Raw genomic sequence first — 7,093 nt, forward strand, 5'->3', positions numbered from 1 at the left:
TTTATTTTTTAATACTTTTTGTAATATTCTCAAGGTGATACCGGGCTTTAACAGAGGTGTAAAAAATTGCAATAATTTTACTTAGCAATCAATGACTGTGCTACAAATTGGATTCCAATCGAAACTATTGCAATTTTCACAATCAAAACAAATTTCAATATAAAGTATATTTTGCGATTGTAATCCAGTTTGATTGAAGTATTTTATAGCTCTGGCTTGCACCCAGGCCCTGCGTAATGGCAGGCCGTTCCTCTAATCACTACACTACAGGGGTCAGCTAACTAACTACTAAATATTTAAATTTAAACACTCGAACTTTCATTCACCAGCTGCTTAAATGCAATCTAACTTAACAATTTTATATAAAGTAAAACAAGCTTACATATGAACATAGGTATGTGCATACATGTGTTCCGCGGTATGCATATGTATGTACAAACACCCCACGCCCTCTTAACTCCAGTCTCCATTCATTCGTATTCTGAAAAAAGTTGACGGTTAAAGTATCGTAATTTATTGGTTTTTGTTGAAAGAAATTCCAATCTCTCTTGAGAAGGGATACATAAATAACAAAAGAAAATCAACAATTAAGATAAATATCTGTTTTGTAGAGGCATGTATATAGTAAGGACTCTTTCCAAAAGCTAGAGATAAAAAAGGTTGTTGGCTCCTGCGCTAGAAAGTAAAGACAACGCTATTCTCCGAACTAATTTGAAACGGATGCAATTAAAAAGAGTAGAAAGCGATAAAACTGCTGCAAAAGTGACCATAGCGGAATAATGTTCCTTATACATTAGATACGATTACATGCATCTATGCTTGTACAAATTAATGAATGATCGGCGCAATATACCCAACGTATGCACCAAAACGGAACTTACAAACTTATGTAGTACTTTGAAAGGCGACTTTACACGGCGCCAATAGAACAGCAAATGCTTCTACATACATAGCTCGTCAAATAGCAATATATATACCATAGATCTGCAGGGATTCTTAAAAAAAGGATTAATTTTAAGCCAAACAAAAACAACATTCGCCTAATGGCACTACAACTAAATACCAATAATCAACGCGAGTTTCCTTAAGCTTTTGGTAAGTAACAAATTATTGAATTTAAATTTATTAAATTTATTTTTAATTGTACATACAGTCAGTCAATAAAGTTTAGGTACAGCGAATTTTTTACAGTACGGGCAACTATTTTTTAAATATTTTATTTTTCGCTAATTTGTTATCAAAATATGGTTAGTTCTACAACAAAAACACTCAAAATCAGAGTCCCAAACCTTGTGCAAAATTAAAAAAAAATAATAATTCTGGTTAGGGTTGAGGGATAAACATAAATCTATACATAGTATAAAGGAAAGTCGAGATTCTTTGTATGCGGTTATCTCGAAAACTACTGAACGCATAATATACTATGTATCGATAGCAGAGTGACCTTTTTTATTTGGAATTTTAATAAGGTTGCCACCTGTCCAAAAAACTATAAGAACCGCACCGGTCGTTGGATTACAAAAAATGAGGTGTCAAATGATAGGCGATTGACCTCTAGAAAAGCACCAATGTCTTATTTTTTGAATAGGGTTGCCACCTGTTAAGAAAATTACTATATTCAATCCTAATAAGTGTGGGCGTAAGCTCTGCACCATCACTGTCAAATGAAAGCACTTAGCCTCTAGATGTGTAATGATGTATTAATATTCTGAGTAGGGTTGCCACCTTTTAAAAAACTATAAGATCTTCCTCGTTTGTTGGATAAAAAAAATTAGATACCAAATGAAAGAACTTGGCCTTCGCATGTACAAGAACTGTAAGTTTTTTGAGTAACGTTGCCACCTATTTAAAATTACTATATTCTATACATAGTATAATGGAAAGTCGAGATATCTTGGCCACGCCACTGAACGGATATAGACGAGATTTTTAAGTATATAATGAACGAAGTACACCATGGCATATGATTTCTTTCTCCAAATGCGTGAATGTACTAGGCTTATTGGGGTTTTTATCGGGTAAATTAAAAAATACCCATATTTCTCTTATTTTTTTTTTTAATTTTGACCATCGATAATGTCTACAATTTCAATACTATCTATAATCAAATCTATTTCAAAATAAACTGATGTCGCTTTTATTGCGATCGCATAAAAATCGTCGACTTTTCTTAAATACGAACTCGAATCTATATATTGTTTATGTACCGGACGTTCAGGCTTTTTGAGCAGCCAAACTGCTGGAATTCAGCAATATTTATTAAAAATTGATATATACAATCGCTCTTGAGCAAAAAGTGGTTTTCAAGAAATTTTAGGAAAATGGGGATGACATCGCCCGCTTATATTATATATGTATATCTCAAGAACTACTTGACCGATCTCAACCAAATTTGGTATACACACTTTTAAAGGCCTATATAATCATATTCGATCTTTGAAATCGAATCAAAAATAGTCATTCAAAAACTCATAAATCTACAAAACCGTATTTTCTGACCTAAATGGGCAGGTCGCGATCTCTAAATGACCTCTGAAACTTCTATAAAACTAGGCAATAATATTTCTCATAAAAACGAATTAAATTGGGGGGTAGGGTCTTGAAATTACCAAAAAAAAAGCATTTTCGATGGGCACCCTAATATACATACATATGTACATATATGCATGTAAAAACACAATCAGTTCGACAAGTGTACCATTGGAAGCTGGTACTATATATTTGTAAATGTAAGTTTTGTTAGTTTTTGTGTCTGTTGTTGTTGTCTTTGATCATCACATAAATGTGTTTTTATTTGCTTTAATAATGTATAATTGTAATTGTATGAATGTTTTTGTTGTTTTTCAATAAAGATTTGCGCCCCTGAAGAAGCTAAGGAAGTTAGCCAAACGTCGGGCAAAAAGTGAAGGAAATTGTGTTTTCACTTGCACTACCACCAGTTAGATCAACCAAAGCCTATACAAGCNTTGTGTTTTCACTTGCACTACCACCAGTTAGATCAACCAAAGCCTATACAAGCAACAACATAAATCGTTTTCTCATTGAATCTAATGAGTTGACGGGTACTGTAAGCTCTACCTGTTTAGAGCGATCTATTTTGACGTAAAACGTTTTCTATGTTTTAAAGCAAGTCGTAAGATAATCTAATTAAAGAAATATCGATATGTGCCTACAGCTAAAAATAATTTGTCTGCAGTAAATGTTGACCTCTTAAAAATTCTTCTGTGATTCGTTTAAAATAAATAAGCGTTTTGCAAAAACATCAAATGGGGTTACTCATTCTGATAAGATATAATGTACGTATGTATGTTTGTACACATATAAGTATGTAGTACATAAAGTCCGCATCACTTGAATATGCACATCATTACTTTTAAACAAGTAAGGACAATGCTTTCTTCGGCTACGCCGCAGGGATCGAATATACCTTTGATGAACATTCGAAAATTTAACTTCAATTACTTAACAGACTTTTTTGTCAGTGGTTTTTAGCTACAAGTTATACAAACTTGATTTTGACTGTGGCTTTTAATTTATTATTTATTGTAAGCAAACTATTCAAACTATTGGCTGCGTAGATGGTTGAAGCGCAGCGCCAAATTTCATACCTAAAAAATCAATGATATGAGAGCTTTATGTTATAGTGATCCGATTTTTCCGGTTCCGGTAATTTTTAACTTTTAATCAGATTTTTTAGTTTTTTTTTTTTGAGTATGCAGATTTGTAGCCCAATCAATTTTATTATAATAAAGTGTAAGTGTTAAGTAGCAAGGAATTACCGTTGATTTTTGGCAATTTTTTTTCACGCAGTCTCTTTAATACAAAAATTTTGTTCGAAAATACTTTATATGGAAAAATGCAAAACACCTTCATCAAAAAAAATTCTCAAAAATCAACGTGATTTTTGACTAACTCCGTACTTGCATTTTTTTAATAGAATTTAATGGGCTGCAAAACTGCATACTTAAAAAACTTGAAAATTTTGATGATAACTTGCTGAATTTTCGTGGGTTTTGCACAAAGTTTAGGAATTATGTTTTTATGTTTTTTGTTGTTGAATGAACCATATTTTTATACAAAATTGGCGGACAAATATTAGAATAAAATTTGTTGCATATATTGTGAAAAATTTGCTGTGTCAATATTTTATTCTGGCTGTGTATATTTTTTATTCATTCCACTAAAATTTAGCATTTTTTGATATTATGTTTAAAAAAATTGTTTCTATGGAATACCGCAGGGACAACCTGTGTTTAATTTTATTCCAAAATTGTTATTCCTGTAATTCTCTACTATTTATATGGAAATAAAAAACGTCAAACCAACATTTTATTTCAAAGAATGTATTCTTGACATTTTTTCCGTGAAGAGCTTACGCATGCCTATGCTCCTATTAAAATTCTTAGTATAAAATTTGTCGACTTTAGTGGCTTCCTGGCGGCATATAATTTATTTTTTAAGGGGAAATTTCTGTCTAATTATTTTTACTGGATAAATTGTCATTACAAAAATACCAAACACGTTCTCATTGCAGTTAATGAATTTTTCGATTTTTGCCCACTTAGGCGGCTGCTTATGCGTAGGTATCTTATTGCCAGGATTAACATATAGGATATTTTTCTGATCGGTTGACCAGATACCGATCTATTGGAAAAAATCTTATTCATGTTGCGACTTGCTTGAAATTCGATACCCGTATTATAGATATTCGTAGAATATGTTTAATTGCGGTAGGTACTTCAACTTCCCAAAATCAATTTCTCCTGTTCATCATCAAATGACTATTATTGACCATCAAGCAAAGGTACAGGAATTTGCACGGCCAGTAGTCGAGATTTTTAGTTTTAATCTAAGCCAAAGTGGAATGTTCTACCACCCTTGGTTTCTTTGCTAGAGCTTCTCAAATATGTATTGCAAAAAACGCGATTTTTTGACGTGCGTCAAGTTAGCACTACACTTTTCGAAATTTGGAAAAGTTAACTACGGCATTAATTGTAGTGTTTTTGTTGTAAATTTGTTGTGGAAAGAAAAAATTTGTAGCTCCCGTTTTTTAAGAAAAAATGGTATGGAGTGTTAACTTGACACCTTGAGTATAGGTGACCATCAGGGCAAGGTGCAGGAATAGTATTTTATTTATTTATTTATTTATTTATTTACTGAAGTCAATGAACAGAATATTCTTACAGACTACACATGTTGGAGAGTATTACTAGTTTAATTACATTATTCAAAACAATTATTCACATGAAACTGACATTTTTGGCAGTTCGCCACACTCATAATAAATTAACAAACGCTTACATATAAGTTAAGATCATAAACTACACTAATGACTGATAAAATAATCACTTAACTGGGCTTTAAGAGCAGATTTAGATACTGATAAGTCTAGGTCTAAAGAATTTGCGAAGACGTTAAACTCAGCTGAGTTCTATTAATCGGAGCATTGGCACTATATGCCGTTTTGCTGAGGCCAACACGAAATACCTCAAAGCGACGGAGGTTTCTACTCGGGACATTGAAGTGCAACCTCTCAAGCAGGGACGGGCAGTCAATCCTGCCTGTAGCAATGTCAGAAATAAAAGATATCGCCAAGAGTGTTCTTCTATCATTTAAGGACAGTAGGCTGATTAGACGGCACCGAGACTCATATGACGGAATCGGGAGTGTGAAATTTAGCGAATGAAGAGCGAAACGGAGGAAANATATCGTTTAAGGACAGTAGGCTGATTAGACGGCACCGTGACTCATATGACGGAATCGGGAGTGTGAAATTTAGCGAATGAAGAGCGAAACGGAGGAAAATTTTTTGAACTCTCTCTTTTCAGGTATAGTAGTCTGTACTTCTAGCTTTAATTTAAGCCTAAGTGGAAGGTTCTATTACCTTTTGTTTCTTTGCAAGAGGTTCTAAAATATTGCAAAAAACGCAACTTTTTGACACTTTTACCATGTTTATCTCAAAATCTGGAGCTGATGGAAACTTTATAAGTACTTTTAGCACAAAAATGTCTATAAAAAACCACTTTAACATTTGCCGCATCAAAATCGGTGTTGCCCTGTGTTACCTACGCTTATTATACGCTTTCTTTTTATAAGAGGTGATCTCGCGATGACATCGACATCATCGGTAACAAAAACCCCGAAGTCTGTTCTGCCTTTTCCAAGTTTGATAAGGAGGCAAAGCGAATGGGTCTGGTGGTAAACGAGGACAAGACGAAGTATCTCCTGTCAACACATAAACAGTCAGCACATTTGCGCCTTGGCACCCACGTCACTAATTTCGAGAAAGTAGAGAATTTCATTTACTTGGGAACCAGCATTAACANTGATAAGGAGGCAAAGCGAATGGGTCTGGTGGTAAACGAGGACAAGACGAAGTATCTCCTGTCAACACATAAACAGTCAGCACATTTGCGCCTTGGCACCCACGTCACTAATTTCGAGAAAGTAGAGAATTTCATTTACTTGGGAACCAGCATTAACACCGTTAATAATGGGCCGTATGAATAAAAGATAAGCAATTGTTTTTTATTAAAATTTCTTACACTTTACTCGATTTATTAAAACAAAATTGAAGTAAAAGTTATGCAATTTTAAGAAAAAGCAATTGCTTTGTTTTTATTCATTTGGCCCAACGTCAGCATAGAAATCCAACGCAGAATCACTCTTGCCAGCAAGTGCTAGTTTGGGCTGAGTAGGCAGTTTAGGAGCAAAGGCCCTCTCTCGATGTATGAGACTATAAGTCACTCGTCATGCCCGTGCCTGGTATATGGCGCAGAAGCATGGACAATGACAACATCCGATGAGGCGGCTCTTGGAGTATTCGAGAGAAAGATTTTGCGGAAGATTTACGGGCCTTTACGCGTTGGCGACGGCGAGTACCGCAGACGATGGAACTATGAGCTGTATGAGCTTTACAACGACATGGACATAATGCAGCGAATTAAAATACAGCGGCTCCGCTGGCTTGGTCATGTCGTTCGAATGGACACCGACGCTCCAGCTCTGAAAGTATTCAACTCTCGGAACCCGCTGGTGGTAGCAGAGGTATAACGCTTTCGTCAGATTATTTAAGACGGCAATGAAGGATATG

Source organism: Rhagoletis zephyria, unplaced genomic scaffold (assembly GCF_001687245.7).
Source record: "Rhagoletis zephyria isolate East Lansing unplaced genomic scaffold, Rhagoletis_zephyria_1.1 Rzeph_scaffold_08748, whole genome shotgun sequence".
NCBI lineage: Eukaryota > Metazoa > Arthropoda > Insecta > Diptera > Tephritidae > Rhagoletis > Rhagoletis zephyria.